Source organism: Carettochelys insculpta, chromosome 21, assembly GCF_033958435.1.
Source record: "Carettochelys insculpta isolate YL-2023 chromosome 21, ASM3395843v1, whole genome shotgun sequence".
Classification (NCBI taxonomy): domain Eukaryota; kingdom Metazoa; phylum Chordata; order Testudines; family Carettochelyidae; genus Carettochelys; species Carettochelys insculpta.
This window is the reverse complement of record NC_134157.1, coordinates 24,046,928-24,060,699: the sequence shown is the minus strand read 5'-3', so window position 1 is coordinate 24,060,699 and position 13,772 is coordinate 24,046,928. Positions and strand designations below refer to the sequence as shown.

General features: G+C 46.9%; 2 protein-coding genes across 3 annotated transcripts in view; one reads left to right on the top strand and one right to left on the bottom strand.

Moving 5' to 3' along the window:
• PBX3 (PBX homeobox 3) overlaps window positions 1–1,765 on the bottom strand; it is a 169,232-nt gene extending 167,467 nt beyond the window's left edge. The window contains exon 1 of one of the 2 annotated variants that reach the window (XM_075015329.1): window positions 1,621–1,765. The gene's annotated coding sequence lies outside the window, so the exon portion shown is untranslated. Of the gene's footprint in view, window positions 1–1,532; window positions 1,552–1,620 lie in introns of those variants that run through there. The other variant, XM_075015323.1, reaches the window with a different exon arrangement.
• Window positions 1,766–7,144: 5,379 nt separating this feature from the next.
• The window catches only part of MAPKAP1 (MAPK associated protein 1), a 198,206-nt gene continuing 191,578 nt past the window's right edge, over window positions 7,145–13,772 (top strand). The window contains exon 1 of the mRNA XM_075015555.1: window positions 7,145–7,270. The gene's annotated coding sequence lies outside the window, so the exon portion shown is untranslated. The remainder of the gene's footprint in view (window positions 7,271–13,772) is intronic.

Here is a 13,772-nt window from a genome sequence, read left to right as displayed (position 1 = left end):
GTGTCCTGTCACCTGCCCAGCCCTCCCTCCCACCTGCGACCCCCCAGTGCCCTGTCACCTGCCCAGCCCTCCCCCACCCACCTGCGCCCCTCCCAGTGTCCTGTCACCTGCCCAGCCCTCCCCCCACCTGCACCCCTCCCAGTGCCCTGTCACCTGCCCAGCCCTCCCCCACCCACCTGCGCCCCTCCCAGTGCCCTGTCACCTGCCCAGCCCTCCCCCCATCTGCACCCCTCCCAGTGTCCTGTCACCTGCCCAGCCCACCCTCCCACCTGCGCCCCTCCCAGTGCCCTGTCACCTGCCCAGCCCTCCCCCACCCACCTGCGCCCCTCCCAGTGCCCTGTCACCTGCCCAGCCCTCCCCCCCACACCTGCGACCCTCCCAGTGCCCTGTCACCTGCCCAGCCCTCCCCCACCCACCTGCACCCCTCCCAGTGCCCTGTCACCCGCCCAGCCCTCCCTCCCGCGCCCCTACCAGTGCCCTGTCACCTGCCCAGCCCTCCCCCACGCACCTGTGCCCCTACCAGCGCCCTGTCACCTGCCCAGCCCTCCCCCGCGCACCTGCGCCCCTACCAGTGCCCTGTCACCTGCCCAGCCCTCCCCCCAACTGCACCCCTCCCTGTGCCGTCACCTGCCCAGCCCTCCCCCCCACCTGCGCCCCTCCCAGTGCCCTGTCACCTGCCCAGCCCTCCCCCACGCACCTGCGCCCCTACCAGTGCCGTCACCTGCCCAGCCCTCCCCCACCCACCTGCACCCCTCCCAGTGCCCTGTCACCTGCCCAGCCCTCCCCCACGCACCTGCGCCCCTACCAGTGCCGTCACCTGCCCAGCCCTCCCCCACCCACCTGCACCCCTCCCAGTGCCCTGTCTCCTGCCCAGCCCTCCCCCATGCACCTGTGCCCCCACCAGTGCCGTCACCTGCCTAGCCCTCCCCCACGCACCTGCGCCCCTCCCAGTGCCCTGTCACCTGCCCAGCCCTCCCCCCACCTGCCCCCCTCCCAGTGCCCTGTCACCTGCCCAGCCCTCCCCCACCCACCTACCCACCTGCGCCCCTCCCAGTGCCCTGTCTCCTGCCCAGCCCTCCCCCATGCACCTGTGCCCCCACCAGTGCCCTGTCACCTGCCTAGCCCTCCCCCATGCACCTGCGCCCCTCCCAGTGCCCTGTCACCTGCCCAGCCCTCCCCCCACCTGCGCCCCTCCCAGTGCCCTGTCACCTGCCCAGCCCTCCCCCCACCTGCGCCCCTCCCTGTGCCCTGTCACCTGCCCAGCCCTCCCCCCCCACCTGCACCCCTCCCAGTGCCCTGTCACCTGCCCAGCCCTCCCCCACGCACCTGCGCCCCCCCAGTGCCCTGTCACCTGCCCAGCCCTCCCTCCCACCTGCGCCCCCCCAGTGCCCTGTCACCTGCCCAGCCCTCCCCCACCCACCTACCCACCTGCGACCCTTCCAGTGCCCTGTCACCTGCCCAGCCCTCCCCCACCCACCTGCGACCCCCCAGTGCCCTGTCACCTGCCCAGCCCTCCCCGCCGCTAGTGTCACCTCCTTTCCCTCTCCCCCCGAGGTCCGTCCCACACACGGTCCCCTCGGGGCTCCGCCCTCTTCTCGGTAAATCCCACCCAGTTCTCACCGTCGCCCTTCAAACGCCCGCCCCGGCCGTAGACCACGCCCTTTCCCTAAGGCACGCCCACAGGCGTGGCTTCCGTCGCGGCATCTGGGGTCTCGCTTGGCAGGTCCCGCTACCGCTTCTTCCGAGAGTCTCCCTGCAGCGCGGCGGGGGCGAGCGGGGCCCGAGCCTCTAAGAGCCTCCGCGGAGCGGGACCTCTCCAACAAGCTACGCATTCGGTGCCCAATCACTGCCAGACTCGGAGCCCTACTGCCAATCAGAACGCGCGGGGCGGAGCCCGGTGTTTCGTGAGGTCGAGTCCTGCCCCTTCTCGTCGAAACTTGGGATTGGAGTGTTCGAACAGTCACGTGGCAGCGGCAAACGGGCGCTGCTCTCCGCGCCCTTCCGTTACCATGGCGACAGTTTAGCAGCCGTGGGAGGGGCTCGTTTCTCTGTGTCTGACAGCCGCAGATTCTGGTAGCCTCACCGTGACGGTGGCGTCTGCTTCCCCCCCCCACACCCTTGGGCTGGGTCCATGGGTGCGCAGTTCCCCCTCACCCCCCATCCTTACGGCAGGGGCCCCAACTGCCCCTCACCGCCCACCATCCTTGAGCCTGGGGGCTTTAGGGGGTCCAGCTCCACCTCATCACCCATCTTGCAGTTGGGGGCTTGCAGGGGTGAACTCCCATTCACCCCACCATCCTTGGGGCTGGGGCCTGAGCCATGGGTGCCCAGCTCCCCCTCACTTGACCCTCACCCTTGAGGCTGAGGATCATCGGGTGCATAGTTCCCCCTCACTCCACCTCCAGTCTTGAGGCCATGTGGTGCCCAACTCTACCTCACCCCACCATCCTTGGGGCTCAGGGCCATGTGATCCCAGCTTCCCTGACCCCCATTTTTGGGGCTCAGGACCCCGGCATGGCTGGGTCCTGTTTTTCCTAAGCAGTAGTGAAGCAAGGTTAGTTGCAGATCCTGTAGGTGTCCCAGCTTCCCTTGGACCTCTCGTATCTCCTGGTTCCCCAGTCTTTCAATTGTTTGTCCAACCCAGACTCATACCAAAAGATTGGGCCAGTTTTATTATTTCTTTGTTGGGATGGGACTCGTTATGAAAACTGTCTCCGCTGCCCTGAAAATCCCTTTAATGCCTTGAAACGGGCTTTGTGCCACAGGCCTCGACCCCACAGATCCACGTGGCTCCACTGATTTAGTGCATTGTAGTAAAACATTGCTCTTGGCAAACAGAATTGTGCCCTACTCATATCCATTCAAAATGCACTGCAGAGATCATTTTTCCTAAATTGTCACTCTGATCATGTCATCCCTTTGAATCCCTCTATTGGCACCCTCTTCTCTGTCAAATCAAGCATATGCAACTTGTCTTCATTTTAAAGGTTCTTCATGGCTTAGCCTCACAACTTCTCATTCAAAATGTCAACTCCCACCTTGCTTATTGATACCAGCCTCTCTTGTCCACTTGTTAAATTTTCAAACAAGCACCTTTATGCCTTTTCTATGCTGCCTCTCACACTTCAAAGCATCTCCCTGCAAACATCCACAAAAATGCTTCATTAACCTAAAGCTCATCTTCACCATGGTGCCTACAAAATAGGACAGCAGTTAGGCCATTGGTGGTTTGAAACCAGGTAGTTATTGGCCATGTCTACACTAGCCCCAAACTTCAAAATGGCCATGCAAATGGCCATTTCGAAGTTTACTAATGAAGTGCTGAAATACATATTCAGCGCTTCATTAGCATGCGGGCAGCCACGGCGCTTCGAAATTGACGCGCCTCGCCCCGACAGGGCTCCTTTTGGAAAGGACCCTGCCTACTTTGAAGTCCCCTTATTCCCATCTGCTCATGGGAATAAGGGGACTTCAAAGTAGGCGGGGTCCTTTCGAAAAGGAGCCCTGTCGGGACGAGCCGCGTGGCGGCAAGGTGCGTCAATTTCGAAGTGCCGTGGCTGCCCGCATGCTAATGAAGCGCTGAATATGTATTTCAGAGCTTCATTAGTAAACTTTGAAATGGCCATTTGTATGGCCATTTCGAAGTTTGGGGCTAGTGTAGACATGGCCATACTTATCAATAAGGTCTTATTTTTTGTCCTGTATTCCTCTATGGCTGTGTCTAGACTACCCTCAACTTCGAAGGGAGCATGGTAATTAGGATGTTGGGAGATTACCAATAATGTGCTGCAGTGCATATGCAGCACTTTATTAGGCTAAATGTCCCCCGAGGCAACTTCGAAGTGTGAAATTTCAAAGTGCTAGCTTGTGCGTAGCCGTGGGTTCTTCGAAGTGCCCGCACTCCTTCGAAGTCCCTTTACTCGTGAAAATTTTGAGAAGGGACTTCGAAGGAGTGCGGGCACTTCAAAGTACCCACGGCTGACCCACAGCTACAGGCAAGCCAGCACTTCAAAGCTGCTGCAGGGGAGATTTAGCCTAATGAAGTGCTGCATATGCACCTCAGCACTTCATTAGTAATCTCTCGACATCCTAATTACCATGCTGCCTTCGAAGTTGGGGGCTAGTCTAGACACAGCCTATATGCCTTTATTCATCTGCTGTCTCTTGTCTTATGCTTTGATTGTAAGCTCTAGGGGTCTAGGATTGCTTTTATTGTGTTTGTAAAGCGTCAAGCACTACAGGGTTGCAGTCCATGACTGGGGACCATAGCTGCTATGGTAGTACAAATAATAAACAATATGTGCCAACTACTCATGTACAAACTATATTACAGTAAACCCTCGATTTAACAGACCCTGATATAACAGACTTCGGCAATAACGGATACTGTCTGCCAGCTCCCTCCCACCTCCAAATAAATCCTGGCAACTCACCAGAACTGCCGGAGCTGGAGCCTCTGGAGGTGCTGGGGCTGGAAGAGCCACCAGAACAGCTGGGGCTGCTGCTGTGGCTAGGGCCCCAGGAGTGGCTGGGGCTGCCACTACAGCTGGGGCCACCAGGGCTGCTGCAGCCTAGCTCTCTCTCCTCAGCCTGCTGCGTTCCTTCCAGGTCTTGGACAGAGCACTCCCTAGTGCACCTTGCAAGGTGCCACCAGTCCTGAAGATTCGGATATAGCGGAGTTTCAGATTTAACAGACACTCCTTCCTGCCATTAGTCTGTTAAATCAATTGTTTACTGTAATGACAATTTGTTGCAACAATTTTCATTTTCTTAAATGCAGCCTCTTTCCTTCTGTAGCCTATGTAATGTGGTTTTCAGTTATATTTAACTGTGGGAAGTTTGAACGGGGAGTTACTAATCATATTTGAGATGAGGGATCCAAATCATTTGATGACCTATACTTCCAACTGTTGGTCTAGATAAACTGGCTTTTGGCAATGAAAATTGATAGACAATGTGAAAATTTAGAAGAAAATTAGTCAAAGTTAGAAGAGGAGTAACAGTGGATTTATAATGTAACGATTGCCTCCTCAAATATAGAGATTGTATGTGTGCCAGGGTTGCATTTACATCAGGTCATGCAATTTAGTAACACTGGGAACAGAACCCAGATTACTCCTCAGAAACCTACTTAAAATTTGCAACTACCTGAATTTCCGTTACAAAAATTAATCTGAAAGAAATTCCACGAAAACAAATATCTTTATTACTCGTAGTATGTATATATATTTTTGCTGTTTGATTCTATTAGATATTACATAGAAAATATATTTCAGTACACATTAGTAAATAAATTATGCTTGTAATGCTAGTGCATTTTTAACTATAAATTTATGCAGGTCTGCTTTTATTTATGATAGTGATTCTCTGTTCTGCAATACAATATACTTTATCAGAGACACTGTGAAGACACAATCTTAGGCACTGCATTTTACAAAATATGCCAGGATTCTGATTTGTTTAAACGTTTTAAATATTATCAGTAACTAATGTATGTACCAGCAGTCAGCATGAACTGGTCCAGAAGCAGCAGTGCAATGTCCACATTTTGGAGGAGTTGAGGCACAGTAGGTTGTCAACACCCAATTCTTCCAGACAACGGCTGTCAGGCAGAACTTAAGTAGTTTTCACCTGTGGAATAGTTTCTCAAATAAAGGGATCAAAACTCTTATCTGGGACATTTAAAACTGGTTTGGACCAAGCTCTGGAGAACAGATTTTAATCCACTGTATAGTTATGTGCCTATTTTGGTTGAGGAACTGATACAAACTACAACTACAAGGTAATTTTTCTGGCTACATAAGGGTTTTTTTTTTTCCTTGCTGCACCAACAAACCGTTTCTATGGTAGACAAGCAGGTCAAACATCTGCCCTTCTCTGAAACAACAGCTCCCACAAAACCCAGAATGAAGCACATGAATGCTAGAGATTGACGGGTATTAAAGGAGCTTGGATTGGCTTGATCTCCTCTAGAGTCTGACCAGGACCAGGACCAGGACACATTGCAAAATCACAAGTTTTGCCACACTACCCCAGATTAGTAACACAGAGTAAGCCGTGCTAGTCTATACACTATCAAAACAAAAAGCAGTCAAGTAGCACTTCAAAGACTAGCAAAATGGTTTATTAGGTGAGTTTTCGTGGGACAGACCCACTTCTTCAGACCATAGCCAGACCAGAACAGACTCAATATTTAAGGCACAGAGAACCAAACACAGTAAGCAAGGAGGACAAATCAGAAAAAAGATAAATTTGCTCACCTTGATTATCTTTTTTCTGATTTGTCCTCCTTGCTTACTGTGTTTGGTTCTCTGTGCCTTAAATATTGAGTCTGTTCTGGTCTGGCTATGGTCTGAAGAAGTGGGTCTGTCCCACGAAAGCTCACCTAATAAACCATCTTGCTAGTCTTTGAAGTGCTACTTGGCTGCTTTTTGTTTTTACCCCAGATTAATGTGTGATAGAAAGTAAGAAAGGAACAATAAAAAGGTGTCAACAGAAAATAAGTAAAGCACAGGCAAACTCATGGGAAGCAATGATCAGTCACAATAATAGGTATTACAAAAAACGCAGCAAGATTCCTACTCTTCTCCCTCTCATCTGATCTTGATCATTGTTGGAGACAAGGCACCGAACCAGACGGACCCCAGTCTGCTGCAGGATGGCAATTCCTGTGCCCTTTTGAACCTCCCAACCCCATGAACTCGGTATCCTGTTCCCAAGACGGGTGCACAGCCACCCTCACGACACAACTTTCCGAGCTGCGTTTGCTGGTCCGTTCTTATGCCAAAAATATTCATTCACTTTGCTACTTTCGCAAATGCTTGGCGCTGGCTCTTCCCACCCAGACCCACGGGTTCTGGCCGTTCCTCGCTCGGTCCAGGCTGTCAACGCTCGCCTCTGCAAGAGCGAGCCGGCCTTCCACGGGCAGCTCGGTCCCTAAGGATGCTTACAGTCCCCCGGCAGGAGTGGGGAGCTGGTGCCTTCCTGCGCACGCACCGCCCAGAGGCCCGCCGGCTGCTACCTGCAGACACAAACCCCTCCCTAGCCACCTTCCAAGCGCATGCTCACAACACAACATCTCACCCCGCCCTCTGGCATGCGACACTGGCCTTCCTGGCTCCGTCACTTCCGCGGGAGAATGTGTTTCCGGGTTAGCATTTCCAGACCGCTAGCTGGCGTCGGCGGAGGCTTCTGCAGCCCCGGAAGCGGCCCTGCCGGTGAGACAGGAAGAGGCCCCCGTCTCCACAGGAGTGCAGCGCCCGCGAGGCCTGTAAGTGGGAAAGGGTCCCGGGTCCCAGCTGCGCCGCGCACCCCGAGCACGGCCGGTCCCGCTGTCTGGGCGGTGGCAGGCTGCCCCGGGCTGGAGCCCCAACGCAGGGATAGGCTGTGTCCCATAGTCCAAGTTTAGCCTGGGAAGAGCTGGGTCGTTCCCTTCTTCGCTCCCCGTCAGTAGACCCCTGTCATCCAGGTGTCGAAGGCAGAACCCCACACTCTGGAGCCTAATGACAGCGCCTCCTCTCGCCCCCCGAACAACTAGACCCTAGCTTCAGAGGCGTAGCCCTGTTAGTCCGTTTCATCAGAAGCAACCTGGACTGTAACTAATTATACGTTGGCATGGTTTTAGTGCACCGTTCTGATGCTAATTCACAAAATCCTGTTGTTGCCACAATGTCTTCACTTGTGTGAGTTAGTGAGATTCTTCTGTGTAGTCATTTGTTTCTCCGAATAAAAGACCTTCTAAATTCATGGGTTACAGGAAGCCATTGTTCTGTCCTTATGTTTGAGAGACTTAGGTAAACATTTCAGAGTTCTTTATGTATACAAATTAGTACTGTCTATATAGAGAACTTTGTGGCCCCTTGGGTCTTTAAAATACTCAAAACAGCGAAACTTTTTGGAAGGACTTTGTAATGGCACAAAAACATATAGTAGTGATGATGGACAGTAAGTTGTAGTTGGGGTAAACAGTGTAGATCAGGTTGGTTTCTAAGAAGTGATTTGAAAGGGATAAACTTGTGACAGTCTTGTGAGGCATATGACTAAAGACCTGGACTCAGGTGCATTACTGTTGAAAGAGTTTAATTCAGATAGTGAGTTTCTAGTTCCCATACACAAGTACAGTGTCCTGGGATAATACTGTAACTTATTTCTCTGTGTTCTACTGTTACAATCTCATATTAACGTTATCACTTTCCTGCTGTGTGAGGGATGCTGCCCTGTTTGTTTAGGGTGCTTGCAGGTGGACCATTTAAACTGATTGCACTTTGCCTTATTTTCTGGTTCTTTGCCTTGTTATTTGACACACAAGAAGGGCTTGCCACCTAGCTGCAGTGCTTATATGCTGTAGGAATTTCAGTGTAGGAAATATAGCAGTATATTTTGTAATTGAGACAAAAATAAGGTTTGAAATGAAACATTAAAATAACCACTGATTGTGCCCAAAATCATTCATCTTTTGGTTTAGTTTTCAAACAGTTGTGAACTAGATTGTTTTCAGTGTATCTTACCCTTTACTCAGGTCCTGTCAATGTACAAGTTGGAACCAAAATAACTAAATTAGTTGTAATTAAAACCTTCTATCAGGGTGGATTGATTTAAATCAAATTACCAAAAAAGTTAAACCTGTCTGTGCTTAGAGTGCACTTAATTTTCAAGTAAACCGCATTGAATTCTCTGGCACTTCTATGTTTTGAGAAAACCATTGCTGAAAGGGGTTACATTGAAAAGCTCAGTTAAGCTGAAGTAAAATAGGGAATAGACTTATGGCATCACCATTATGTTTTGTGGCCATAATACCCAAAATAAGGGGCGTGTATTATTATGTAATATAAGTAATAAAATGACACTCAGTGTGTGTCTACACAGCAAAGTTATTTTGAAATAACTTGGCTAGCATTTACACAATCCAACTGCTATTTTGAAAAAAAAATCAAAATAGCAGTTGATTTGTTTTGAAATAGGCTCTGTTCCTTGGCCGTGTCTAGGCCAGCCTAAAACTTCGAAATGGCCATGCAAATGGCTATTTCGAAGTTTACTAATGAAGCGCTGAAATACATATTCAGTGCCACATTAGAATGCCGGCAGCTGCAGCACTTCGAAATTGCCGTGGCTTGCCGCCACATGGCTCGTCCAGACAGGGATGCTTTTCGAAAGGATCCCAGCAATTTTGAAATCCTCTAATTCCTATCTGCTGTTAGGAATAAGGGGATTTCAAAGTTGCCGGGTCCTTTTGAAAAGGACACCCGTCTGGACAAGCCGCAGCAATTTTGAAGTGCTGCGGCTGCCAGCATTCTAATGAGGCACTGAATATGTATTTCAGCACTTCATTAGTAAACTTCAAAATGGCCATTTGCATGGCCATTTTGAAGTTTTGAGCTAGTGTAGACGTAGCCCTTGTCGAATAGCTGTTTCAAAATAGGGGTTGCATAGACAGGGAATAGAGCCTATTTCGAAAGCTGCCATAGTGCATGGGTTGGCAAGCAAAATAGCAAGAAGAGCCATTTTTTTTAATTCAGCAAAAAAACTAATTCAAGATCCACAATATATGTGAATGAGATGGTCCTTAATAAATAACAATAAACCATACTTTTTGTAACCCCTATTTTAAGAACAGCATGCACAATGATTTGTAATTATTTACTGCAGGACATTCACAAACTTTTTACATAGTCTGTTTTCTCACACTTTACACGTGTGCATTAGTACCGTTGTCTTCCTGACTATCACTCCTAAATCTCTCTCTCTGGAGGATGCTAGATGTCATCTGCTTCTGCCTGTCAAGTACAGTAAGCTTATAGAGACAACAGTTATGTTGTTTCAAGCAAATACACTGCTAATATGAATTCATATTAATGAAACAGGACATTTAATTACTTTTGCCATCCTAAATATACTGATTAAGTTTTTAGCTTACCAATATTTTAGTGCAATTTCTGCTGCTATCATTTTCATTTTCAAGTAAGACTGTAGACTTTCATCATTCAGTTGGCTTCTCAGTTTGCTTTTTATCAAATTCATATTTGAAAACACTTGATCGTGGAGGAAAGTAGATCCAAAGATGGACAAGATACCAAGCGCATATCTCTTCATGTTACTATAGGCATCCAATAAAGAATTCCAACTTCAAACACAATTTGGTCTTGTTTTCTAAGATCTAACATTTTATTCTGATCTGTGTTGAACTGCCAGGGTCTTCTGCCTGTCTTCAAGTTCAGTCGCCAAGCTTCTGAATTTAGGAGTCCACATGTCCTTGTCCTGCAAATCACATAGTTTCAGTTCTGCTTGATCCACTCCTGTGGATGTTGAAAAGTTGAATATAGATCTGTCAGCTTCAAGGGGTTTCAACACAAATGACAAAGTTACCTTTTGCTTTCTATATTCCTGAAATCTCCCAGCAAAGAATTCTTGAATTTTCAGTATCACATTTGTTAGGTTCACAATGTTAACCTCATACTTTTGTTGCCTTTTTGAATTGCTTCAGTGTTGGGAAATGAACCAGTGAATCTCAATGTTTCTTGCAAACAATGTTAGTTTTTGCTCAAATGATAGCACCTTTTATAAAAGCAAGAGAGCTATGTTTCCTTTTACTTATAGCTTTCTGTTAAGGTCATTTAAATGTGAAGTGCTGTCCACCATGAGGTGAAATTCCTGTAGCTTTACAGGATCTGTTAGTTCTGCATATTCACAGCCCTTTTCCTGCCCACATACCTTCCCTTCTTCCAGACAGGCTGCAAAACATGCAAGCGCATTTTCCCTGGAAAGCCACAGTACCTTATGGTACAGGAGAAGATCAGAATGTTGACAGTTGGCCTGTTCAAGAAATGAACCTTTTGCCACTATTTTGTTGATGATCTGAATTACTAGGGTCATCACTTCTGTGGAAAGGTGGAAATGTTTGTGCGCAGAGTGCTTCTTGATGAATTAAGCAGTGAAACTATATCACATTGTAATCCAGTGTTTTCTGCAACAGGGAAACCCCTGGTGTGCCCCTTTCATACTTGGTGCCCCACCAGTCGGAACTGAGGTGATGTGGCTCGTGTTTCTTTCTTTCTTTCATTTTTAGGTAGTCAATGACAGCTGAAGAAAATATCTTCTCCTTGTTTGGCCTTTGAGCAGCAGCAACTCAATAAGCTCCTCTTGGGGTCCTTCAGAATTCACATACCTGCCAAAAAGGGCAACGTGTGCAATGTCATTGACATCGCTCAACTCATCACAAGCAAGAGAGAATCCTGAGGCTGTATTAACGTCCTTAATCTGCTGGCTGGTGTTATGTGGCCATTTCTAGAATTCTATCCCTCACAGTCTTTGCAGGCAATGGCAGATCCCTAATTTTGTGAACAGTTTCGTTTTTGTTTTTGAAATCACTGAACAGTTGCTCCGATACTTTGGTAAAGCACTCTTTTATATATTCACCATCCGTGAAAGGCTTTCCTCGTTTCACGGTCTCTCGAGTTGCCACAAATCTATCCACAGTTATGCTATTTGGCGATTCCACTCATTTAGCAAACGTTCTTATTTTGCTCTGCTTTTGTGTAACAGCTCCTCCACGGCTTTTTTTCTGGCATCTCCAACCAGATACTGTTTGAAAGAACTAGTGGTTTTTTTTTTGTTTTGTTTTGTTTTGTTTTTGAGAAAATGCCTCTCATAGTTGTAGTTTTTGTTGTGGGCAAATTTCTCATTGCAAATAACACATAAAGGGAGTCCAGCCGAATTCAATATAGATGCAAAGGATTGGATCCACTCCGTTGCAAATCTTCTGTTTTCATCTTTGATTTTCCTCTTTATTGGAAGCCATTCCAACCTCACTTTAACTATACCAATTTTACTTCACATTTAATTTGAGTTTTCTTTTTTAAATGTGTGTTACCCTTCACAGTAGGAATGTCACAAGCTTCTTTTCCCTTTTCAGAATCAATACTTCATTAGCAACATGTTCAAAACACAGATACGGTGTTATATCCCACAGTGCACTGCGCATATTAAAGGGAGAGTTATCCAATTGTTTGAAATCACATATTTGGTCTTTAGAGATGAGGATTTCATTGTTGGGGTTTTATGTGTTCACTGTTTGTCGAAAATAATGAGGAGCGTTTTTGTTAATCTTTGCAATTACAGTATCAGGAGCCTTAAAGAAGCCCCTAAAGAGCTGCATGTGGCTCCAGAGCCACAGGTTGTAGACCCCTGGCTTACAGGAACTGCTATTCAGTGGATAAAGAAGTCAGTTTCACTGTCTAGATGATCTGTTCTTCTGAAGTTCTTCAAAAGTCTGTTGAATATTAGTAGAAACTTCAATTTCTAAAAAGGATTTTAAAAAAACATAATGAGAGCATACAATTCATAAGGCACTGTAATTTTTTAAAAAAAGTCTTTAAATACTAAAATGAACGAACACACTCCAGGTATTTGATGCTTCTGACAACACTAATGAGCATGTATTTTAAGACTGGTAGTTTCATCGCTATAGCGAGCACCATATGAATAGCTGACTTTGTGACTATGGAGTATATGCTCTGCTATACTTCTGTAGTACCCAATATAAAAAAAAAATCAATATAAACATAAAAGTTAAAAATTAAGCAAAGTGTTTGAACATATTTAGATTGGGCAAAACCCAGACAAGATGCTGTTTTTGTAAACTGCTCCTATCCAGCCCATTCAGTACAGTATCAGAATGAAAAATGACAACACTTTGTCATCTGTTCAAATTGATATTGCACTCTTTGCGGTGACAGCTGAAAAGGCCCACAGGTGCCATATAAAGAGGTGACCATGTTGTCATATTTCATTTAGGCATCCCTCTGCAAAGCCATAATTACCTAATTAGGTTGTTAATTAGGAGATTAGCATTTCACTATATTGATAGAATGCTCTTTGCAGGCATGAGTCTAGATACAGATTTGTCTGCTCTAATTTATAATATCTGCATTTTTTCTACTTATTTGCTTAAATCTTTATATGGGATAACTCAGTTTAGCAGAGAACAGTTTATTTATGGTTAAATAAAGCTTTGACAAGACCAAGAAACAATAGTGGAGACAGGTTATTTGCAGGGGAGCTCCAATTTTCTCTCTCTCTCTCCAATCCCCCTCTACCTTATGACACATTAAATAAACTATATTAGTTTTATAATTTGTGTCCTGAAGATGGCAAAAGTAGAAGAATTCAAAACAGTCCATAAATAGAGAAGTAAAATATTTTATGTAAAACAGATTTACATGTTCCTACACTGGAAAGTATTTTAAGATATTTGTAATAAAGGCAGCACATGCATCATAATTTTTTTTAAAATCCATTTTTCTTTTAAAACCACATTAAAAGGTTGTTTTAATTATCATTTTTAAATGTAGGAACCCAAGGATTAGTAAAAAAGCTTTTCTTAGTTAGCATTCAGTCTTAAATCTAGCTGAGTGTTTGAGATGTCAACTTGAGTTTTCATGGCTACGTCTACACGTGAAGCCTACATCGAAGTAGCCTATTTCGATGTGGCAACATCGAAATAGGCTATTTCGATGAATAACGTCTACACGTCCTCCAGGGCTGGCAATGTCGATATTCAACATCGACGTTGCGCAGCACCACATCAAAATAGGCGCTGCGAGGGAACGTCTACACACCAAAGTAGCACACATCGAAATAAGGGTGCCAGGCACAGCTGCAGACAAGGTCACAGGGCGGACTCAACAGCAAGCCGCTCCCTTAAAGGGCCCCTCCCAGACACAGTTGCAGTAAACAACACAAGATACACAGAGCCGACAACTGGTTGCAGACCCTGT